General features: G+C 41.1%; 1 protein-coding gene across 5 annotated transcripts in view; it reads left to right on the top strand.

The window, feature by feature from the left end:
- Window positions 1-403: 403 nt before the first annotated feature.
- DYRK1A (dual specificity tyrosine phosphorylation regulated kinase 1A) overlaps window positions 404-25,668 on the top strand; it is a 126,191-nt gene continuing 100,926 nt past the window's right edge. For 2 of the 5 annotated variants that reach the window (XM_081138044.1, XM_081138048.1), the window contains exon 1: window positions 1,142-1,948. The gene's annotated coding sequence lies outside the window, so the exon portion shown is untranslated. Of the gene's footprint in view, window positions 515-1,141; window positions 1,949-25,668 lie in introns of those variants that run through there. The other 3 variants (XM_081138047.1, XM_081138045.1, XM_081138046.1) reach the window with 3 other exon arrangements.

Genomic DNA, 25,668 nt, shown 5'->3' with positions numbered 1-25,668 from the left:
AAATGAAAGCTAGAATGTTAATAAAGAATTGTGGGCGAATTCAGAATCTGGAAGCTGAGATGGTGCATGAAAAAGAAAAAGAGGGTGTTGGGCGACAAAAATACGGTCATAGCGACAGGATTAATTTAAGCGGTATTCCGACAGAGAAGGCTGCCTTCGGAAAGGTGGGTAGCGTTTGAAATAGGTGGAAAACCTGGGAGAGCGTGCACAGCCTAAAAGTTTTTATGATGGCTCCGTCCATAATTTCTGAACGTTGGCACTGGCTGCTGCACAAACCGAGCGGCATGGTTTAATCAAGGTGTCAGCCGCAGGGGCATCCCGGATTCCGGCGAAGCGTCCGGAATTCCTGAGATGTCTGAAACGCGGAGGCGGCCTCTTCCCCACCCCCCGCCGCGGCCTCCGTGGGCATTTTCCGGCGAGGGGGGCACGCCAGCCCTTCCAAGAACAGTTTAAACGCGCGGACGTGCGCCCCCGGGCCACCTTCCCGCGGCCGGCGCGCTCCCCGGGGATGAAGGTGAGAGCCCGGGGCTCGGGCGCGCGGGGGTGGGCTTCCCGGGTCCCCGCGCGGCCGCAGAGCCCGGCCCCCTCCCCCCGGCGCGGGCGGGGCTGCGGGCGCAGGACGCGGAAGCGCGGGGCTCCGGGGGCGGAGGCGCAGAGGCCGCGCGCGCTCCCCGGGCCGCAGTCGGCGCGGGCGCGGGGCGCGGCCAGGCAGCCGGGGAGGCGGCGGGCTCTCGCGAACAGGCCGGGCCGCCGCCTCGCCCCCCCTTCCTCTACCCTTCCCCTTCCCTCCCTCTGCCCGGCCGTCCCCCTCCTCTCCCCTCCCCGGAGCAAATCACGCGCCCTCCTCTGACACTCGTAGCGGGCCCGAGCTCCGAATTTATCCTTCACGTGACCTGAGGGGGTTGGGTGGTTGGTTGGCGACCCAGGGGGAGATGGAAAGGAGGGAACGGAATCTGCCGTTGCCCGAGCAACAGGCCCCGCCCACCGGCTTCGGCCGGGGGGCGGGAGGAGGACGTCAGCACGTCAGCCGGGGTTTTGCGTTTTGATTGACAGTTGCTATAGCGACCGGGTCGGTCCGTCGCCATTTTGTTGGTTGGTTTTTTTTTAAACCCTTTCGCTTCCCGCCCGAATAATAATAAAAAACCCCATTGGAGTGAGGCGGGGGTGGTGGCGGCAAGAGCGGCGGGGGGATCCGGGGAGACTGCTGCCGTCGCTGCTGCTGATCGCGGCTCAGGTCGGGCTCAGGGAGCGGACACCCCGAGCGGGGGGTGCGGGCGCCGCCGCCGCCGCCGCTTCTGCTGCTGCTGTTCCTGCTGCTGCTGTTGGTGCCGCTGCCGCCGCCGCCGCCGCCGGCGAGCGGGCGGGACCGGTGTGAGTGTGAGAGTGTGTGTGTGTGAGTGAGGGTGTGCGAGGGCGAGTGTGCGTGCGTGTGTGTGTGAGTGTGTGTGTGTCTGTCTGTGCGGGGGACTCGGGGGCGGGCGGTTCGGGCTCTCCTGGCGGAGGAGCTGCCGCCGCCGCCGCCGCTCCCGCCGCCGCCGCTCGCCCCGGCGCTTCTCGCTGCGCAGGTTTGGAGCGCGCGCCATTTTGTGAGATTTATAAAATCCTCTTCGGGAAGAAGCCGCCGGGAGCGGCCGCGACTCGGCGCCCGGCCTCGCCGCCGCCGCCCTCCGCGCCGGGCCGGGCCGCGCGGCCCCGCCGCCGGGAGTCGGGGTCCGGGGACTGCGGTATTTGCCGGGGAGGGGGCTGTCGCCTCCCCGGCCCCGGGCGCCGCTGGAACCGCGAGCCGGACAGAGACTGAGAAGGCTGCGGCTCGGGAGCGCCGGGAGCGCCGCGGGCGGAGAGAGGCGGCCCGGCGGCGCTGGCTGCGGAGGCCGCGGGAGCGCAGCGGCGGGAGCCCGAGGCTGAGACTCACCGGAGGGAGCGGCGCGAGCGCCCCGCCATCATCCCGGTGAGTGTCCGGCCTGGCCGCGGCCCCGCCCGGCCCGGCGCCCGGCTCCCCCCGCGGCCTGCAGCCGGGCCCGCGCCGAGGCCAGCCGGGCGGAGGGAGGGACCTGCCATTTTAGGAGGAGGCGCCGGGGCCCGGGGCTGGCCGCCGGGGGAGGGAGCCGACTGGCCGGGTCCCGGAGGAGAGGCGGGTGCGAGCGGAGGGAAAGTTGCGGAGGGTGGGAGCAGGGGCCTCCCGGGAGCCAGGGCCTGGGGGCCCGAGAAAGCGCCAGACCTTCACTGGTCGCCCGAGCGAAGGGGAGGAGGTTGTCTTCCTCCTCCTCCTCTTCCTCCTCATCCTCTTCCCCCAGCTCCTCCCTCGTCCCTCCTCTCGGCCCCCTCCAGTGTGGGAACCGCCGGGGTTCTCCGCAAGGACAATGCACGGGTTAAGAAAATGGGGCTGGCTGCTGGGCGAGGCGCCGGGAAGGTCGGGAGCCCGGTCCCCCCGCGGCCCTGCGGGGTGTGTGCGGAGCGAGGGCGCTCGGCGTGCTCTGAAGTTGTGCACTGAGCGCGGCGATCCGGCCCCTCGAGATGGAGCGATGACCCGTTCAGCAGCCGAGGAGCTGGGGGCTGAGAATGTGACCATTATAATCGATACCTGGGTATTGCAGCAGAACTTCCCAAGTCTGTTCACAGACCCTAACCTGCTCGCTCAGACCCACGGAAACTGCTGAATATCCTAACACTTAACGAAAGGCCCCTCCCTAGTCTGAAATGGTTAAAAATGGCAAAATGAGTGAGGGATTGCCTCCGACTACTTGGCTATGCCTTTCATCCAACCCTAGGTTATATGAATTTTATAATCTAGGTGCAGCGCTTGAATGCCAGCACCATTTGGTTCCTGAATTCCGACCAAGTTGTCAGAAATAATACACCTAAAACGTGTTCACACTGATTTAAAGATTAGGACGAAAAGTGCTACGCACTCTTCCCGGGGCTTTACGTGTATCTACTCTTACCCTACTGGTAGAAACTGTTACCCATTTCACAGATGAGGAAACTGAGGCGTGACTCATCCAAGGTCGCGCAGCTGTAACTCTAGGAGCCAGTAGTCTGGCTCCTAATCACTAGGTTATAATTCATTATCAGAAATACTGGCAAATTTTGAAGCGATCTGTGTGTAATGACTCAGGGTTCTTACTAGAGCTTGTGTCCGTGTATATGTTGAGCGTGGTATTAACTTTGTGGTTTGCTGAAAGTGAAAAGGAAAGGTTGAGATGAGGCCCTCTTAATGAAACGTACCAGTCCCCCACTCCACCCGGAGAACCATGTAGGCAATTTTCCAAGGGAAGGAATTAAGAAATATTCTTTGGTACGTTTTGTTCTTCACACTTAGTTTTAATTATAGGCATCGTTTAAGTATTGATGAGTCATAAGAAAGTTTTTTGTAAAGTTATGTTCAGTCATTTTTTTATCTTTGAATACATAGATTTCTTCTGTGACCCCTTATATTTTACATATGTATTGTTTAAGAGTGGATATATTTAATATTTTGATTTTAGGGTGTTTAATAATTCAGTGGAATTTTCTTTAGCTTTTGTTCTCTTAAATTTCTCATTTTAATTGTTTAGCTACATTAAGAGTATTTTCAGATAGACTATAAATGTGAGACTAGAATTAAAATTTCATATGCTGATTTTAATCTGAAGAAGTTAGTTTCAAAGAAATTGTAGATTCTGTGAAAAAAGTTTCCTTGGCGACTATTAAGATTTTTAGTATACATAAGATTTTCACTTAAAATACCCCAGTGCTTTTGGAGGATTTGCCTTGCTATAGCAGAGGTGGTTTTGGTGGCTGTCCAGATTCATTTAGACTTCAAACCTTGCTAGCAAGTTAAGGACTCCTGTCAATGTCTCCACCAAGTTCTGTTGTAAAACCTGAGTATAAAAAGTTCATAAGAGACGTAAGTTTAGAAAGGAAGGGTCACCCCTGTCAATAAAAGGTGAAGGTACACTTATTTAAAATATAAAAATGATTTCAGGTTTGAAGAAATAGATTTGAATGAGTGAATGGTCATTATTAGTAAGAGTGGGAGATGGACTGAGTGATCTAGTAAGATTTTTTTATTATTGGGAATTTGGAATTTAGGTCTAAGATGGTTTCTTAAACATATTAAAGACATTGTGGTGGAACCTATTAGAAACTTAAATACAAAATTACTGTGTTGGGGATTAAAAAATTAATGGTTTAGTCCAGTCTTTTAGGGGCACTAACATTCAAAATAAACAAAAATATTCCATTTTAATGCATTGTCCTGTTTGGGGAAGGTGGATTAAAAAAAAAAAAAAAAGAGCCTTGGTTAGATTTTTTTTCCCCCTTCTAGATTATTGTCCAATGTCTGCCTCTTAGTTTTATTTATGAAGAGTTACTGTGTTTATGACTTAGAGTTATGAGAGTGGGGAGTGGTAAGTGTAGCAACTAGTAATTCATATAGGTTTTTATAATGTTATGAATGTTTATCTGCAAAAGCAAAATGCAAGGTAACTTGTTATAACAGATGGTATAGAATGACCTTGGGTATGCATTTTGTTTTGAAACTACAAAGAAAGAAAGGCTAATTTGTATTGATTTTTGGGTACTACTTGAACACAATCAAAAAAAGAAAAAGAAAAAAGTAGTTTAGAAATCTAGTCCACCCAGGATGTTTTATATGCATGTTTATTGTTGGCAAGTGTCTAGTTATGGGAAGAAAATTTGGATAGAAGTAACTTTATTATGAGTGAGAAGAGAATTGCCTTATATATGACATTAAATATAAGATTGATAGAACCAGGGGGCTTTATTTGTGACTTGGTGTTTGTTATAAGGCGTGTGTCTATTTTTCTTTGCTTTAGCATTTACTCTTCTCTATTTCAAAGAGTTTGCACGTTCCCCTCCCCGTCCAATCCCTCCAAGCAATTTCTCTTTCTCTCTCAAGGAAAAACTTGAACCATCTGAGCCCACCGACACCCAAAACCTGGCAGAAAGAGTCTTTAGAAAGAACTCATCTCTTCTCCACAGATGTAGTCTTTAAATTTGTTAAATTCCTTACCATTAATTTAAACGGTGAGCTGAGTATTTGTGTTGAGTGTTTTGGTGGTTTTACCTCCAGAAACTCGCAGATATTTTCCTTTTAGAAGTAAAGATATTACTTGAAACTATAAAACACGATCACCTGAAACTTGACAGTAGCACAGTTTGTCCTGTCAAAGTGTGTTGCAGAACTTGTTTTATAAGAGCACCTTATATACGTAGTGATTATGCCATTTAAAAGACTTCTTACCATATATTATTTTGACCATTGGGCAATGTTTTGATAGCTAGAGAAAATTCGGTAATTCATAACCCAAGGCTTGCACAATTTTGGATTAAAAATTTGGGTAGTTAAAACTTGTGTTTAATTACTTGAAAAATAATCAAATTATTTTAAATTACCTAAAATTTCTCTTCAGTTGCCCCTAAATGAAGAAATCTTTTGAGATCTTGCCTTATGTCAGTTCTATGTCAAGCTAGAGCTGTAAAGTTTACCATTGGTTATGTGAAAGTGAAATATTGATTTCACATGACTAAAATAATTAAGGTTCACATTAGGTAGTAAAAGACAAGTCTTGTTTCCTGACCTAATGGCTACAGGCAGCTTTAGGTTCATTTTTTGGTGTATGAAAATAATTTTGGAAATGCTGATTTGTATAAACCAGCTAAATGTTTTTTAATTATGCTACTGCTTTGAAATCCTATTTCTAGAGTTGTATAATGAGTTAAAATTCTTTATTGATGATAACTTACAGAACGTCTAAAACGATGTGGTTCCTAGTAGTCATACTTTTTGCTAATAGAGAATCATTTTGGCTTCTTGGCAATTAATTCCTCTACCAGAGCTGTGTACCCTCTTTTCTACAAGATTATCATAAAAAGTTTGTATTACTCTTAAAGTTTTAACAAGACATATACATATTTTTGTTTGTTTAAAGGACATGTGAATATACAACAGGGTGTCCCCCCAAAATGTATACATACTTAATAGCTGATAGCTTAATTTTGAAAATGAAATGTATCTCAATAAACACTGCCTTTATAATTATTCAGAGTGTGGGTATACATTTTTTGGGACACCCTATATATGCAAATGATGTATAGTGCATGATAGCTTAAAACGTATATTTTTAATTGAATTGTTTTGAGCTTTATCTCCCCATGATTGAAATGCTTATTTAAACCGATTTTGTATGTGTCCGGCGCGGGGATTAGTGAGCTGGTTTAACATAGAATGAAACTGATTTTCAGCATCACTTCTATTTTATTTTATTTTTATATTTTATTTTAATTTATCATTTTATTTTATTTTAAATATATTTTTATTGATTTCCGAGAGAGGAAAGGAGAGGGAGAGAGAGAGAGGAGACATCAATGATGAGAGAGGCATTGATCGGCTGCCTCCTGCACGCCCCCTGCTGGGGATTGAGCCCGCAACCCGGGCATGTGCCCCAACCAGTAATCGAACCCCAATCGCCTGGATCCTAAGTCCATGCTCAACCGCTGAGCCACGCCCGGCTGGGCAGCATCACTTCTATTTTAGATAACATCCCTGTTCATTAAATAACTCCCTAATTTTTCTAAGTATATATGTAAAATATCCAATGACGAGAGTTGATTTTTTGTTTTGTTTTGTTTGGTTTGTGGATATTTGTGGTTAAGGTTGGCATCTTAGCACATACATTTGGGTAAAAACACGCTGGAATTGTGACATCTATTTGAAATCTGCTTGTTACTAGTTCTTTAACTAGCAGTTGAGGCAGTATGATACTGAGGAGAGAGGAGAGAACTGGCCTGTGAGGTGGTGCCTGGTGGAGGCGAGGCTCCAGTCGGGCGAGTCTGGAATCTCAACAGGACCTGCCATTCACTGCAGTGTGACCTTTAGCACAGTGAGTTCACTAAGCATCTTCAGCTGTAAAATGGGGTCAGTGGTACTTACCTTAATGTTCTTGTGAAGATTGATAATGTGTATAAATTTCTTAATAGCCTTCTTTTCCTCTTCCTCCCTCCCTCCCTCTTACTCATTCATACTCATCCTTATGGTCTCAACATAAATGCTATTTCAGAAAGGCCTTCCCCATACCCCAGTCCAGGTAAGGGTCCTTGGCCAGGTGTTCTTACAGGACTCTGCTTTTTTTCATAGCCCTTGTTGCAAATAGCTATGTAATAATTCATATGCATTCATGTATATATGCTTACTCATTTAATGTCTATCCCGCCCTCTCTGTTAGATCATAAGGCGCATCTGGGCAGGAATAATTCTCTTGATCCCACCTGTAACTAATGCCTGGCATGTAGTAGGGGTATATAAATGTATATCTACACAGAATAATGGAATGAGGAACCTATATTCTGAATCCTCTCTGAGTACCAGTCCTTAGTAGTGCAATCTTGGACAAAATAGCTTCTCTGAGCTTCAGTATCCTATATGCCAAATGTGCATAGCTACCAGCTGCCCTGCCTAGGATTTTGAGAATGTGAAATGAGATACTGTAATGAGGTGCTTTGCAAAAGTTTTAAATGCCATATAAATATATGCTGGTACAGTAGCAATAATTTCAGTAGTGGAGTTACCCAGGAATTTATAATTCGTTCCAGTTTTACTGAGTTGTTAAGTAGCTATTATTTAACATTTATTACAAATTTAAACTTTCTGTATACATTAGTTAGAACACGAGATTGTGCCTACATTCTGACTAAATACAGTGGCTTAGACAAGAAGTTCATGTTACAAATAAGTGTAGTCTAAGGCTGATGTGGTTCCATGGTATAGCGACCTTGGATTCTTCTGTCTTGTTGCTTTCCCATGCTTAAGGAGACATCCTTTACTATATAGCACAAGATGGCCCAGCACAATCCACAGTCCAGGAACAGGATGTGGGGAAGGCACACTCCTCCCTCCCTCCCCCCTTTAAAGACAAACCTGGGCGCTGGCTAGGTAGCTCAGTTGGTTAGAGCATTGTCCCAGCACACCACAGTGGTTGTGGGTTTGACCCTGGTCAAAACGTATACAGGAATCAACGAATGACTGCATAAATAAGTGGAACAACAAATTGATATTTCTTTCTCGCTCCCTCCATCTCCCTCTCCTTCCCTCCCCTTTCCTTCCCTCCCCCTTCCTTCTCTCCTTCCTCTCTCACAAGTCAATAATAATAATATTAATAACAAAAGACAAACCTGGAAGTTTACACTGGTTTACAGTTTTGTTTACACCTTTTGGCTGGAACTTAGGTGGCCACATTTAGCTGCAAAGGAGGCTGGGATATGTGATCTTTGGAAGTTGTTTGGCTGAAAATCTGTTCCAACTGAAGAAGAGGAGAATGGGGCTTATGAAACATTGCCTGTTACACTTCCAGATGTTTGGGAGAAACTTGTAGAAATAAACTTTTGAGGAGACAACACATTGCACTAATTAATATGTTTTATTTTTCTTATTTGGTCATTAATCTTTTAAACTATGGTGTGCAGTTTCAAATAGCTCATCAGTATGAGCATATGCAGTTTATACATATATAAGTCAGATTAGAAAAAATGTAGCAAAACACTGAGTAGTGAAGGAATTTTGAGTCTAATAGCACATTATTTTCTTGACAGTATTTTTTGACAGAAACATGATTCTTGATTGCTGTGACTATACTGTATGTAAACAGTATTTGGAATCTTAGCTTTTGGATTTCATTTTGATAATCTCAGCTAGACTGTGTGTGTTCCTGCTGATAGCCTCGGCAAACAATACTAGAATAACACCTGCATCTTGTCAAGGTTTTGGTAAATGTTTGCCACTGAAGTTGCAAGGAGGGTGTTAGCAGTGATGTTTAAAAATGCATTTACTGTCTAATATCGTCCTCTTTAATCTCTGCGGGTTTGAAAAACGAGGAAGGTATAGGATTCCTTTGAACTCTGGAGAATTATTAGATCTAGTAGAGATCTTAGAAAACTAACAGTTCTCAGTCTTCTGGAGGACTTGTCCAAGCAGGATTCCCAAGTCGTGTACTTCTCTCTGCAGGTCGCGTCTGCTTTTGTAATTAGGGCTCCAGGTGCTCCTGATGCTCTGGAAACATTGATGTAGTTCATGTCTCCTAGAGAAGGAAATAGATGCAAAGAAACCAAATTGCTATCTAGTGCCTCAGACTAAGCAGGTTTGGGAGTAGCGTATGTTTTCCTGACTCCTGGTTCTTTGTTCTTTTTACAAAAGGGACACAGTACCAACTGCATTGGGGTTTTATTGGGATACCTGTTATTCTCAAATATGCTGCTTTTTATGTATGAGCTCATTGGTAGTGAATGGTTGACTCACTTGTGAGCATCTTAGAAAAATAGTCCGAGTTAGTCAAATGAATATTTAAATGTGGGAAGTTGAGGTTGTAAATAAGGTATTGTTAGTGTTAATTCTGTGGCCGATAGGGTAGTGTATCTACAGGGTAGATTATGACTTGCAATCTTTTTCATCTCATGGCACACATAAACTAATTACTAAAATTCTGTGATACGCCAAAAAATACGTATTTTTTGCAGATCCGACCAAAAAAATAGGTGTGATTTTGATTCAGTCACGCCTAGGCGGCTATTGTGTTGGCTGTCGTCATTTTTTTATTTGACAATCTAAGGGAAAAGAAGTCAGTGCCTGTGACTGAATTTTCAGGTATTGCATGTTTTAATAATTCTTGTGGCACAGTAGTTGAAGATTGCTAGGGTAGACGATAGGGAGCTGCTTCCTTGGCATGATTAGAAGGAACAAAGGTAGGTCTTGTTCCCAAATTATTACTTTCATTTTCATGTGGTTTGCTTGCAATTCTCACTGTTGAATTTATTCTTTTAGGTTGATATAAGAATTGGATTCCCTAATTTAAAATGGAGATACTCCCAGAGGAATATTCTTTATCTGTTATCAGTTAAAACTTAATTTTTATCAATTAGCTAGCTGTCATTTATAAAAATTGGAGATTAGTACCTGCACTAATGAGAAAGCTTTTTTGGAAGAGGAAGGAAGAGTAGCACACATGTGCCCTTGCCCTAGGGAAGTGAAGGGCAGGTTTGAGAAATGTCAGTTTGTGGTATAATCCTGGAAAAGTTCATGGAGCCTTCTTTGGTGGCCAGAGGTTGGTAGCATTAGACTGGAACTTGCTGGCCTCCTGCCACAGAGAGTGTTGGTAATGGGACTGAATAAGTTTGCTGGGGACCCACTGGCTTTACTGTGTATCTACTGGAGTAGAATGACCTTTTTTTCTTAGTGTTTTACCATCTGTTTAGGGCTCCTCCCATGTGAGCAGTCTTACAGCATATCAAGCATATAAAGTATTGTTCTGATGACCTAGGGGATTTTACTTTTTAAACTAGTAATATATACTTATGGTTTAAAAAAAAAGATCAGGTGGCTTGGTTGGTTGGAGCATCGTGCCATGCCCCACGAGGTTGCTGGTTCCATTCCTGGTCAGGGCACATGCCTAGGTTGCAGGTTTGATCCCTGGCTGGCGTGTGTATGGATTGATGTGAGGATATTTCTCTCTCACATCGGTGTATTTCTCTTTCTTTCTCTTCCTCTCTCTAAAATCAATAAAAACATATCCTTGGGTGAGGATTAAAAAATAAAAAAGCCCCTCCTCAGTGCTCCACAGGTAGCAGCTGTTCAGTTTTCCCCACCAGAAGTGTCCTATGCATTTATCTAAATTATGTATGTTAAACAATATTTGTGTGTTTGTTACAAAGCTGTGTGTTTAGTATGGTTCTCATTTCTTTTTTCTAAAGTGCACAGACGTTATGGGGTGATGTGTATGTACACACTTATACAGTGTCTGTGTACTTAAAAATCTCAAGCAAATGGGATCATGCTAATCAGTTTTGCAGTTTCAGCCTTCTTAGAGATATTCCCATATCACCTGCTTTTCCAGTGATTGAGACGTATTCTATGTTGTGGATGTAAAACAACTTAGTCAATCTCCATTAAAGAGCACTTAAATTGTTTTCATATTTTTGCTGTTTTAAACAGTGCCGTAGTATACATCCTTGTACATGTAACGATGAGTCTTAGCTATAGGATATCTATTTATAAGGGAAATTGCTGGTTCACTGGGTATATGAACATTTGAATATGCATTGCCAAGTTGTCTTCCAAAAAGCAGCACCAGTTTGTGCTTCATCAGCACTGAGAGTACATAGTTTTCCAAATCTCCCCAACATTGTTGTTATCAAAATTTTAAATCTTTGTCAGTTTAATAGATGAGTAATGATGTTTAGTTGTTTGGATTTTCATTTTCATTTATTTTTATTTTTTTAATCCACTTGTGAGGACATGTTTTCATTGATTTTAGAGAGAGAGGAAGAGGGAGGAGAGAGACACAGAAACGTCAATGTGAGAAAGAAACATCGATCGGTTACCTCCTGTATATACCCCAATGGGGAATTGAACCCCAGACCCTTTGGTGCATGGGATGACCCTCTAACCAGTTGAGCCACCCGGCCAGGGCTGGATTTTCATTTCTTTAATTTGAGTGAGTTTGAACATTTTAAGTTATACTATAAGTCTTGTACTTTAAAAAATAAAAATATTCATTTTTGTCAGATATAGTTAAAAATATTTCCTGATTTTTCTGTATTCTGTTGGATGAAGAACTGGTATTTTGATAAGTTGTAAATGCTTATAATTATAAATCTTTGACAAATTGTAAAGGGGATTCTTACTCCTTTTTAGTTGAGTAAACTGTCCTCTATATGTGAATTATGGTGGTATAAGCTTTTACAGAAGTGAACAAGATTTGGTTTCCTCTGCTGTTAGTGTTGAGATAGTTATGTGTATACAGGCAAAATTAACAAGACCTTGGCTGCTACCAAGTAGAGGTATTGACATATGAAGGACTAGAAGAACACAAGAAGCAAGACAATGCTGAGAATTTGAGCATGCCTTGTGGAGGTGGGACTGGACCTTGGTATGGAAGAATGGCTGGGCTTGTTACAGTAGAACTGAGGAATTGACAGCCCTCTGGAGGAGGTCATGTGGGCAGCTTATGGTGGTGGGGGAAGTGAAGGGTGACAGCCTGTAGAGTGTGTATGTGTGGGGGTAGGATATGTTGGGGGAGGGATAGGAACAACTGCAGTGAGAAATGAGAGTGATGGGTCATATATTATGAGGAATTTGAATTTGGGGCAATTGAAGGTTTTCGGCAGGGCAATGATGACATACCTGTGTCTTTAGGGAGATGGCACCGTAAGGAGGAAGGCTTGGGAGGCAGGCTTGTTTTAGCTGTACAGGCATGAGGAATAAGAGGAAGTAAAGTAGAAGACAGATGGGAGAGCCAAGTTTGGAACACCTTAAAAATTTCTTAATTATTTAGTTTTCAACCGACCAAAGTGAATATTTCGGAATTTAAACAGCAGTGTCACCAAGTTTTTGGACATAGGAGAGAATTAAACTTGGTGGCAGTATAGTAAAATGCTGTATGGGTGGAATGATTGGTTTAATGTGGGGGTGGGGAACGTCCCGGTCTGGCCCTGCCAAGGCAACCGAAGGCGGGACTCGAGATTCAATAAATCTAGGAGCTTTTTTCATAGCTAATTTTTAAGTTGGTAATTTTGTATAGCCCACGAATGATGTTATAAATATCCAAATGGCCATTGGCTGAAAAGACGTTCCCCACTCCTGGTTTAATGGGACAGTTGATAATATTTTCTACTGAGGACCTGAAGTAACTGTTGAAGAACAGAAGATGGAGTTGTTGTAGTTCAAACTGTCCATTAGGGACAGGTGGAAATAATTTGTAGCATTGTTAAAGATGAGCTAAACAGTGGAACAGTGGCAGAAGGCAATGTTAGAAGCTGTGAATCTGGAAAGGAAAAGGTTATATCATAATTCAAAGTTTGAAAAGTACAGAGTAGCTGAACATGTGAGTTTAATTTATTCTGAACGTCTTAGTATTTTCATGAAAAATGTTATATTCTGTTTATTTTCACTTGTATCCTTATTGGGAGACGATCATTTAAACATCATTTATCTTTTGAGGTACATAAAATTATTTATTGAGTCCTGCTAGTGCCAGACATGGAACTGGGGCCTGGAACCAAGGGTACAGTGTCTATACCATCATGGAAGTTATGCTCTGGTGGGGATCTTGAATAGTCTCTAGAGTAGGCTTAAGGACCTGGTCTAGAGAATATATATGTTTTTATTAAAGGGAACACAGGGTCAATGAAATTGAATAATTTTTTATGTTGCTTTTTGAAGGTCAAAATTTTGGTCTTATTTTAGAGTCCTTTTGACAGTTAATTTTGAGTTAACTTTTATTTGGATCTGAATAGGACTCTAGTCTTTGAGACAAATACTGTCTACTGAAAAATTTGTTCTGATGTGATTATTTCCCCTTGAAAAGATCTGCAAGTGTCATCACAGTGGTGTTTCTTACCTTCATTATGCCAAATACGTTCATTATTGGGAGACATTTCTATGGTACAAAAGAGCGTTTCGTAAAAGTTTTTCAAAACAGCAATGGTAAGAAGATTATTAGGATCTCATTGCATATTTTACAATCTAATTTTACTTTTTGAATTTTCCTATAATGGTTCTATGGTACAGCTCAGAACTTCAGTAAAGCTGGGTAAATTTACTTAACAGTTGCCCTGAAGGCCCACAGTTACTCAGCAGTATTAGTTATCGAGAAGGGAGGACTTGAAGACAGGAGCCTTAGGGTTCAACTGCTGGGAGGAAGGCTAGTTGCTGACTAAGACAAGATACAGATACCTGAAGTAAAGTGTGTGGGCATATAGGGAAGGCCAAGGAATAAGGAACATTCCGTATAATGGGCAGAAATCGAAGAGGGGTTTGAGCAAGAGGATGAACAAGTTCTCTGTCCTTTAGAAAAAAACCTCTTTAATGATTTATTGGGACTTCTAGGGTAAAGACCAAATTAGTCACAGGACCCCCTACCTGGAGGATCTGTCCCCTGCTTACTTATGCAATCTTATGTCCCAGGTCTCTGGATCCCTGTCTTTGCATGTGCTGCTTCCTTAGCCAGCCATCATCTCTTTGTTTTAAACTTTTCCTACTTCAGTTTCAGCTCAGATGTCACTTTGTAAGGGAAAGCAGTGGCCTCCCATCCCAGTCACCTCTTTTTTTTTAATATCCCATGTGCCCCTGTACTTACCTTTCATAGTGCTTATCCCAGTTGGTAATTTTTCAGTTCTTATTTGAATAATGCCCTCCCATGAACAGGGGCAGTGGTATTTTGCTCCCTTTTGCATTCTGAGGGATTGTCGAGTATTTGGCACATGGTGAACACTAAATAAACATTTGTTGAATGTTTTGATCTTTACTACGTGGTGTCAGGGACCAAAGGATTATATCGGGGTGCATTTGGAATAAGAGCTGGACAGTGAATATGGGAGCCTTGAGGAAAAAGAAAAAGGTGAATCCTATGTTTAAAGATAGGATTGGAAAGCTTTTTGTAGCCAGGAAAAAGACAAAATTATTTACTCATGGATTAATAACTGCATATGAAATATCTACTATATGTTAGAAGCTAGATTATGGGGTGGAAAGATTGTGCCTTTTTTTTTTTTTTTTTTTAAGGACTACATAATTTCAGTGGTTTGCTGAAATAGATACAGTCCTTAGTGGTCATTTGGAGTGGTTTTAAGTTGTGGATATTCTTCATGATTCCTAGCCAACAAAGTGATGTTCATTCAACAATTATATCTGGAATGTCAACCCAGCATTTGTAGTAGTTGTCAGGTTCACATTTGAAAAAAGCTCTAACTTTTACTTTATTTAAAAAAATGAATAACATGGTTTGTTTGGATGCTTTTTGGCTTTACCTTCTTCAGGTTTGGATGAGAGAACAAGAATGATTGAGGGGGAAGGTTCATGGTGTGGATGGATTTTCAAAAGAATGAATCTTGTAGTTAGAAATTATTGAAGCTGTTGATCTTGCCAGGAGAATGAACTTTTAAAAAGTTCATAAGTGATTTGTTTTAAAATACTTCTGAAACCTTTCTCAGTGAGTAGTTTCTGTAGTAAATTTTTAGAAAGGCAAATATTCAGATTTTATGGAAGGTCTCTGCCTGGCTCCATGCTAGGCTCTTGGGACATAGAGCAAGTCCCATGAACATAAATGGTCCCTCCCCTCAGAAAGTTTTTCAGTATAGTCAGAGCTCACTGGCGAGAAATGTAAAGGAAACATGGCTTGTGGTCAGGGTGAGCTGTCCTTCCATCCTTCCACTGACCCACCCATTTATTTATTTATGTATGTATTTATTTATTGAACTTAGTTTTGGTGGCAACGTGTTAGACTTTAAGCTACTTGTTGCTTTATCTCTGGTAACAGAGATAACAATTATAATACAGTACTAAGGTAAAATACAAACTTGGATCTTCAACCTTTTGGCATGTTTATAAAAAAGATATTTGTGTAAATTAGTGAGTTTCTTTTCTTAAAAAATAAGCTACCATTTAGTAATAGTAGCAATAGCAATGGTAATAATAGTAGCAATATTAATTGATTGCCTGCTATGGGCCAGGCACTGTACATACTCATTATTAGTTATTTTAATATTGTCAGCAACCCTACAAGGTGATTAGTAGTATCTTTTGTTTTGTAAGTTAGAAAACTGAGATGCATGGAAATTAATTGGCTTAAGGTTAATTGTTGTAGATTGCATATGCTGCCTCTAGATAATAAAAAACCCAGTGAACAGTTAACTGCCCTAAAGTTAAACACTTAGAGCGAAAAGAAAGAGAAAAATAGAGCTTTTATAACTCATTAATTAAAAAAATAGATAAAAGTTCTGGTATGCTGGGATTGATGCCTTGTGCTTTGGTTTGTTACTCTTTTGGATGATAAACAAGAACATTTAACAGCTTTCAATATTGGGGGAATTTTTTACCTTAATAGTTTTGGTGGGCCCTGCCTTGTGTGGCTCAATTGTTGAGTGTTGCCCCATTCACTGAGAGGTTGCCAGTTTGAGTCCTGGTTGGGGCACATGCCCGGGTTGCAGGCTTGATCCTCGGTAGGGGGCCATGCAGGAGGCAGCTGACTGATATTTTTCTCTCTCTAAAATCAATAAAATCATTAAAAAAAAGAATCTTGGTGGGAGGTAGAAATACTCCATTATGAAAGCCAATTGCTCACTTTCTCTGCATCTTTTGGAGTTGGGATGCAATCATGTAACCTTCACTGCACTCCCTCAGAAGCCTGAGATTTGCAGTGCAGGGGGGATCACAGCTATACTTGTTCTCCAGATGTTGGCAGTGACAGAGATCCAGCTGTACCATTTAGTTCCCGATATCATTGGGATCTGTACAAGTTGCAGTGACTGAATCCTTTGTTGTCTCCACTGAACCAGATCTGTGGTTTGAATTTTGGCTGTTCTTGATTATGTAGCCTTCAAACCAGGCCCTCTTGGAGTTTTCTGTGAGTTGTCTAATATACTTTAATAACTTCCTTTTCAGTTTCAACAAAGCCAGTTAGTTTCTTTTGTTTGCAACTAAGAACCTTTAGTTAGCTAATTAAGATAATAGACAATTCTAAGGAACTCTCGAGAGTCAGTGTTACCTTCGTCTGGATCAGAATTTACTAATGAGAAGAGTTCACACTATATATTAAGTGAAATACTTCTAAAACAGTTTGCTTATTGATTTAATGAATTTACTGAATTTGAGTACCCAGTGGGACGCAGGAGTGATAAGGTAGACAAGATCCCTGCGCTCACAGGGTTTAGATTCTATTGTGAAATGACGAATAAGCAGTAAAGCAAATTAGACACAATGACAAAGTGGTATATGCAACAATAAAAATAAAGATGGGAAAATCCGGTAATGTATGTATGTGTGTATTTAGGAGTTGTATCTTATAAAACATTTCCTTTAAAATCAGTGTCAGGAGTCATGACTTTTGCTTTTCATTATAACATTTTGAGTTTACCCTCCATCATAAACAGCTAGAAAACTGGACAAAATACATGGAACACCCATTTTCAGATATTGAACAATAGGCAGCGCAGAACTGTGATCTCTGACAGATGGAAAATGAATGAGGTGAGCCCTATTATGGCCCAGCTTTCTGGCTGGAGGCAGTTTTTCAGATCTCAGTGCAGTGAGGGGTTCCCAGATAGAGGCATGTGGCCTCACTGAATTGAGGAAACATAGATTGGAGATGGGGGGAGTCCAAGATGGTTCTAATTTGAGGAGCTGAGTTTTGGAGAGAAGGGAGCTATGCAGAGAGTTCAATAAATCTTAGTGGTCCCTTTAAATGTTTGACTGAATACCAATCTGCTGTGCATATGTAGGGTACAGTTTCATAAAGGAACACTTTTTTTGGGAAGGAATTCATTGGGAAGCTATAAGCAGAACAAGTCTCAGAGCTCTCACACAGGGCTGGGAAATACTTTAATATCTTTTGGGCATAGTAGATAGATCTTGTTATAGGCTGTGCTCATTGAGACTCATCGAGGGTCATGTCTTAGTAGTGGGGCTAATAAACTAGCTCTGAATAAAGTAAAGGATACTCTAGCTCTGTCTGAAAAAAACTTAAAAGTGTACCTTGAAAGGAGCAAACTCATCTGGAAGTAATATAATTGCCTGCCATTGCAAAGTGTAACACTCTTTAAAGAAATATAACAAAACCCCCATCACTCAACAATGTAAAATGTTCAGCATCCAATAAGAAATTACTAAGTATGCAAATAAGTAGGTTAATGTGACTTATAATTAGTATATTTATCCATTAAAACCAGCCCAGAACTGACAGATATTAGAATTAACAGGCAAAGACATTAAAGCAGTAATGACTGTATTCCATATATTCAAAAAATTAGGTAGAGACTTGAAAGGTATAAAAGAGACCCAAATAAAACTTTTAGTGGTGAAAACTAATGTAAGAGATGAAAAATGCAGTGTATGGCATTACTGGCAGATTAGACATTACAGAAGAAAAGATTAGTGAATTTGAAGACAGAACAGAAAAAAATCAGAAACAGACATAAATGACAGAAATGGTGCGATTAGCTGACAAGGTTGTTAAAATGGCTACTGTAAAATGTAGGATGAGGTTGTGGTTAATGTTACCATCTTGGTATACGAGTTTTGCTAAGAGAACAATTATGATGGCTACCTGAAGATAGCTTGATGTTTAGTTGAGAGTAATTCAAAATCAGTATTTCAGCAAAGTACCAGGGGATGTGGAAGAACTTTATTAAGCAGCAGTGTGTTATTTCTTGATACATAACAATGTTACCACAGAGTTAGAAGCTTAAAACACATTTATGATCTCACAGTTTCTGTGGGTCAGATTTCTGGGCACAACTTAGCTGGGTCCTCTGCTTTAGGGCCTCAGTGGGCTGTAGTCAAGATGGTGGCTGGGCTACTGTCTCATTTAAGGCTTGACTGGGGAAATATTTCTTCTAAGCTCTTATAGTTATTGAGTGGAATTAGTTCCTTATACACTATTGCACTGAGGGCCTCAGTTTCTTGCTGCCTATTGGCAGGCATCTGCCCTCAGTTTCCTGCTGTGTGGTCCTTCCAACATGGCCACTTACTTTCTCAAAGACAGTGAAGGGGAGAGGAGCACCTTCCTGTAAAACAAAGGTAGACTTACGTATATCCACAGAAGTGACATTCCATCATCTTTCCTGTGTTCTCTTAGTTAAAAGCAAATCAGAAGTCCTAGGTGAAGGGGAGATGTCTGCAGAAGGGCATGAACAGCAGGAAGCTGTGTCAGGAGAACCACCTTTAGAGTCTGTCTATCACAAACAATTATTATGTAATGGTAAAGAGTACATTCTGTGGAGTCTGCTCTAGATATCTGGCTTCGAATCCTGGCCCTGCCTTTTCCTAATTATGTAAACTTCTCAGAGCCTCAGTTTCCCTGTCTCTGTAATGGGGATAGTATGTACTTATTATTTATAGTGTTAATGAAGAATAAGTGATGTGCTGAGGACTTTGTCCTACTAACTCCTACTCATCTTTTTGGTTTCAATTTGAAGGTCATATATTCAGGGGGCTTCCCAGAGTCCTCTCTGATTCCCCCTCTCTCCATTCTAAGTTAGGTTTCCAAACACACTGAATTTTTTCTTCTCATAGCCTCCCACTCGTTCCACCTGAATTTGATAGCTATTAAAGGTGTATGTGCTTGTGCGCATATGCATATGTGTATGCGTGTACGCTTACTTTAGACTAAGCTGTTTAAGAGCATTGCATCTGTTTTGTTTATTGTTGTATCCTAGGGCTCTGGCATGTGGAAGACACTGTGTTTGCTGAATGACTAAAAGAATGAGGTTAAAATGCATGCTTTGTTTCTTTGAGAAAGCATTTTTATTGTTACCATACTATGTTTTTCTAGGTACTTGAGTAATTAGTCTAAAAGATATTCCCTCTGTTTCTGAGATGGTCAGGGTCTAGCAGGCGGACCAAGGCATAATAGTCTTATAACTGTGATTATAAAGGTTTGCAGAGTGGATGGTAAGTAGTGGTTTAAAAAATTAAGTAGCTGATGATATGAGGACACAGTAATAAAAATCATTCCTAGTGACTTAGAAGCAGGATAACCAGTAGGGAGTTTCTCTGTGCCATATATGTGTTCTGCAGACCACTCCCTGGGATGGTGTGGTATGAAGGAAATAAACTTGGAGAAAATGACCTTCTCGGAGAGTCAGTGTACATTAGCATATTGTAGGAAGCCACCTCCTCACCTGTTAACATAGTAAGGGCAGTCTTTATTAAGCTTGAACACTTTATAAAAAACATAATACTCTAGCTTTGTAAGGTATTATTTTCATTTAACTGATGAAATTTAGGGTTAGGCTTAATTAGAGGTAAAGTAATTTTTTCTGGTGGTTGGTAAGATAGGATTCAAAAGCAGACTCAGCTCTCAGTTATTCTGTATTGCTTTTGTGGGATATGGTTTTGCAAATACTAGATTAATTTCATGAGAGCAGGAACCATGTTGTTTTGAGCATTGTGTGTCTAGGACTAGAATTTTGCTTAGCCCTTAACACATGATTGAATGAAGGATTTCTGGTGTTAATTTATACTGTATCTTAGCTTCTTGAGTTGAATTACTTGTAAAACTTGAAGAGACTTTGGTAGATAGCATCAAGTATAAGCCAACCAGTGCAATGCACAACAAAAAGTCATTTTGTGTTTTGCCTTTGTGATTGAGTGACCTCCCCAAAGAAGAAACATCTGTGTAGCCTTTGATTCCTTGTAACTGTTCCTCTCCTGTTACTTTCAAGTCTACTCTATTACCCATCCCTCTTGAATTTTGTTTCTGAAAGAGCCTTCAATTAAGTTGTTTATATTATTGTTAATGACCCCTCTTACAGATCACATCTTTAGTCCCTTTTGCTTACTGCAGTAATTTTTTTTAAAGAATTTTTTAGTTTTAACATGCATATACTCAAAACTGAATACTACTGACAGGCTGATAATGAAAAAAGCAGTCCCCAGGTACACCCTCACTACTCCTAGTCCTGCTCCCAGGATCACTGCTTCCCAAACTTTTTCAGCCCAGGGTCTGCATGGATAAAATAGAAGAGGCTTTGGGTGTCCTGAGGTCTTGAGAGGATCTTGGCAAATCCAGAACACTAGTGGCACTGTGGGCCATGCCCATTAGTTGGGAAGCTCTGCCCCACAAGTAATCACTTTTATGTCTTAGCTGTTTCTTCTTGCCATTTCTAAGTAATATGTTTATTGTATCACTTAGGCTGCTTTTGGATGCCAATATTGAGACCCTGACCCAAACTGGCTTCAAATAAAAGAATTAAAAAAAAATACATTTTATTGATTTCAGAGAGAGGAAGGGGGGGGGAGAGATATAGAAACATCAGTGATGAGAGAGAGTCACTGATCGGCTGCCTCCTTTATGCCCCCCACTGGGGATTGAGCCTGAAACCCCAGGCATGTGCCCTGACCGGGAATCAAACCACGATCTCCTGGATCATAGGTTGATGCTCAACCGCTGAACCACACCAGGCTGGGCTGAATAAGAGAATTTAACTCACAGTTGGAAGTCCAGGACAGGATGGGCTTTAGGGCTAATTGATTAGGCAGCACTATCATGTCTTAAGGGCGCCAGGTTTTTCTTCTTCCCCTTTTAAGTTACTGGCTCGCCACACCCTCAGATTAGTAAGATGGCTACAGCAGTTTCAGGAGTTGTATCTAGCACAACGTCCAGAGAGAGAAGAGGAACATATTTCCTGTGGCTATAAAAGAATGTGACACTTTGCCTAGAACCTCTTTGGCAGATTTATCTCCTGGGTTCTTTGCTTGTTTATGAAACATTCACTAGAAAGGGAAATGGCATTACATTTAGGCCAATTAGACACACTCCTGGAACTGCTGGAGATGCTTTTTCCTCAGCATGTGCCTAAATGGGTAGGTGTGCAAATGGATTCTGAAAAAAATTAGCTTTTGTGACAAGGAAAGAAGGGGTTCGGTAGGTATCCCTGACCCTGTGCTGCTTGTATTTGATTTAAAATTTAAGACACTATTGACTTTCTATTAAGGTAGATGAGTATTTAACTTTAAACTACCAGCCTTAGACTTGTCTTTTTCCACCTACCCATTACAGTTATATATATTTTTTGTTAGACATATTTAGTGTTTAATTATGACTATGGGAGTCTTGTTCATCATGATTACATTTCCCTACTTGTATGATTATGTTTTTCTTGGAATTAACAGTTGTCTTGGATTTTTGTTTTGTTTTCTAAGTACTTGTGACTGAGTTTTCTTAGACCTTCCAATAGCCTGTCAATATAGTTTTCTGCACAAATATATCAGAGAATTAGTTGTCCTGTTTCCCTTTTCCCCTTTAACTTCCTTAGGGGACCCTCCATCAAACTACTACTCTATGAAATTCCCTATTTGTAGTCCTAATACAGTGCCTTTGCATATCTCCAACGGGTTTGGATCTCCTGTTTCCTTGTTCTCTGACCTTTCTATTTCCTGTTTTTATCTTTCATTTTCCTGGCTCACAACTTTCAGTATTTCCTGAGAAAGGGTGCATCAGAGTTTTTTTAATCCTCACTCGAGGATGGTTCTTTCCATTGCTTTTCAGAGAGAGTGCAGTGGGGGGAGACAGACAGACAGATGGACATTTATTGGTTGCCTCTTGCACATGCTCCAACTGGGGTTGGGAATTGAGCCTGCAACCGAGATATATGTCCTTGGCCGGAATCGAACCCAGGACCCTTCTTCCGAAGGCCAATGCTCTAATCACTGAGCAAAACCAGCTAGGGTGAGAGCTTTTTTTTTTTTTTACTTTTTTTTTTAATTGACCAGTAATGGAATCTGCTGCCTATTGGTGTACGGAGGATGCTCCAACCAACTGAGCCACCTTACCAGTCAGGGCGAGAGAGTTTAATTTTTTGAGACATTGTCTGAAAATACCTTTAATTTGCTTTCCCTCATGATTAAAAGTTTTGACTGGGTACAGAATTGCAGTTTGAATGTAATTTTTACTGAGAACTCTGAATACATTGCTTCATGGTGTTCCAGCTTCATATAGCAGATATAATTTGTATTTTGTATTCCATTAAAAATATCCAGAAGTATGGAATAGTTAGAGAACATAATGAACTTCCATGTACTCATCACCCAACTTCAACATTTATCAACTCATGCCCACTTTAAAAACTGTATACCTGTCTCCCCCTCTTCCCTGTGAGTTTTTGCAAGCAAACCCAGATACATAATTTCACTTGTATTTCAGTAAGTATCTCTGAGGACTGATTTCTAAACTATAACCCCAATGCCATTATCATACCTTTAAAAGATGAATAATTCTTTAAATATCCAATAAGAGGTCAAATTGCCTTGTTTGCCCCATAATTGTTTTTCAACAGTTTATTCAAATCAGTATCTAAGTAAGGTCCATAAATTGTCATTGATTGACAGGTCTCTTTAAGTCTTTTAATCTGTGCTTCCCCTCTGTATCTTTTTCTCCTTTGACTTTAATTGTTGAAGAAACTGTGCCATGTGTCTTTTGTTTCCTACAGCCTGGATGTTGTTGAATGAATCTCTGTGATGTCGTTGACATGTTCCCTATCCCTTGCATTTCCTGATACTTCGTAGTAAGATGCAGAAGCTTGATAAAATTCCATTTTTTCTTTTTCTCTTTTTTGGGGGTGGGAGGCATTGGTGGTGAGTGGTTAGAATACTGCATGAATACAGGAAGCCAGAAATATCTGACTCTCTGCTGTTGCGTAGATTCACTAATTTATTAGTAGGTTTTGGTTCTTTTTATGTGACACCTCACCCTCCCTCACCCTAGAAGTTGTAAGGTTCTGTTCTTTATATCTGGTGTTCTGACATTTTGTAGTGGTTTGCTTTGGCATGGATGTTTTCCTTGTGTTGGGTCCATCCTTTTACTCAGATGCACATCCTTTAGATCTGGGAAATTTTCTGTATAATTTTCTTGATCATTTCTTCTCTTTTGTCTTCTCAAGTGACGTGTGATTTTATCATCTTCTCCATTTTCTATTTATTTTTTTACCCTTCTTGAGAGAGATTTTTCAACTTTTATCTTCCATCAGGGTATTTTTGTTTGTACTTCACGGATACATATATTCTTTTACTTCATCCAGCACATTCATGCTATAGTTAAAATTTTTCAAAAATTTTTCCTTCATGGCATTGTCTCAGTTTCCTCTGGGTTTCTGTTTTTCTGCTTGTTTTGATTTGTCTTTGATGTTGGCAGCTTTCCTCAGATATTTGGCCATCTCTGGGCTGGTGGCTTGTATTTAAAAGTAAGGCACAATAAAACCGATGAAAGATTTGTGAAGGTGAGGTTTGTTCACTGAAGGCTTAGTACAGTGATGGAGTGACCCAGGAATATGAGTATCCCTAGAGATTTTACTCTGGGGGCTCTCCGTGTCCCCTGCTGGAAACTGTAAACCCCCAGCCTGGGGAGAAGTGCACATTCCTGTTCTGCAAGCAGGACTGGGGAAGGGGCCTGGAGTCCACAGTTCTGTATAGACGGCTTTGTCTTGTGTCTCAAACCTGCTCTCTGCTTTGCTTGATATCTCCAAGTATAGAGCTTCTGTTCATTTTCCCCAGAGAACATGCCTCTGTGCTCTTTGGGGACAAGGTGGTCGCCAGCCTGGATGGGGTTTGATCTGCAATTTAGGGTCTACTTTATTTTATTATTTATTGAAATGAACTCATAAAAGTTGCAGTATAATACAAATAACCTACTTCATGAGCTATTTGAAAGTTGTTGACATGTCTCTTTTGAATATTGTAGTGCATAATCCCTACGAACAGGCAGAACAGCAATACAACCATCAAAGGCAGGAATTTAACATTGATTCATTATAGGTGCCTCTGATCCTTAAGACTCCACATTTCTGCAGTTGATCCAGTAGTGTTCTTTATAGGAAAAGGGTACAGTCTAGGATCACTTACACATTTTGTCCTCATGTGTTTTCAGCTCCTGATCCAGAACAGTTCCTCAGCTGTCTTTCATGATGTGGATATTTTTGAAGAATACAAGCCAGTTATTTTATAGTGATCCTCAATATGAGTTTGACTTTTCTTCATATTGGATCTAGGTTAGGCAACTTTGCAGGAATATCATAAAAGTGATGCTATATTTTTCTCTTTATAGTTCAGAAGTCCAAAACGGATCTCAACTGGGCCCAAATCAAGGTGTCAGCAGGGTTGCATTTCTTTTGGAGGTTCTACAAGAAAATGTCTTTCCTTGCCTTTTCCAGCTTTTAGAGGCTGCCTGCATTCTTCCCTTATGGCTATCTGTCTTCAATTTCAAAGTCAGCAACTTTGGGTCTAGTCTATCTCATGCAGCCATTTCTCTCTCCCTCTTCTTTCCCTGTCTTTTATTTTTAAGGACCCTTCAGATTACATTTGGCCCACCAAGATAATCCAGGATAACCTCTCTATTTTATTTTATTTTTATTATTTTAAATATATCTTTATTGATTTCAGAGAGAGGAAGGGAGAGGGGGAGGGGGAGGGGGGGAGAGAGAGAGAGAGAGAGAGAGAGAGAGAGAGAAACATCAATGATGAGTCATTAATCAGCTGCCTTCTGCACGCCCCCTACTGGGGATTGAGCCTGCAACCCAGGCATGTGCCCTGACTGGGAATCAAACTGTGATCTTCTGAATCCTAGGTCGATGCTCAACTGCTGAGCCACGCTGGCCCGGCCTTTACTGTAATTATTTATTTTGATGCTTCAGTTGTCCAAGATTTTTCTAGTGTAATCTCTTTCAAGTGGCTTTTATGTCCTTTTGGCACATCTCCATTTTTTTGCCCCCAGAACTTTCCAGGCTTATCTTGAACTACTTTTGTCTAGCCTTGGAATTGGAATTGGTCTTGGTCATTTTTCCAAGGAGCACTGGCTTTTTCCCCCTTTTCTTTTAATCCTTTTTTTTGAAATAATAGACTCACAGGAAGATGCAACAATAGTATAAAGTCCCATGTACTTCCTTCACCTAACTTTTCCCAATGGTGAAGTTTTTCTTAAAATAATTTTTTATTTTTCACTTACAGTTGATATACAGTATTACATTAGTTTCAGATGTACACATAGCAATTAGACATTTATATAACTTAGGAAGTAACCATCCGAATAAAATTAGTATCCATCTGATAATATACAGTTATTACAATATTATTGTCTATATTCTAACATTTATTTTTTATATATCTTTATTGATTTCAGAGAGAGGAAAGGA

Source organism: Miniopterus schreibersii, assembly GCF_964146895.1.
Source record: "Miniopterus schreibersii genome assembly, chromosome: 5".
Lineage (NCBI taxonomy): Eukaryota > Metazoa > Chordata > Mammalia > Chiroptera > Miniopteridae > Miniopterus > Miniopterus schreibersii.
Note: the sequence above shows the minus strand (reverse complement) of the source record. Positions and strands in the feature narration are given on the sequence as shown.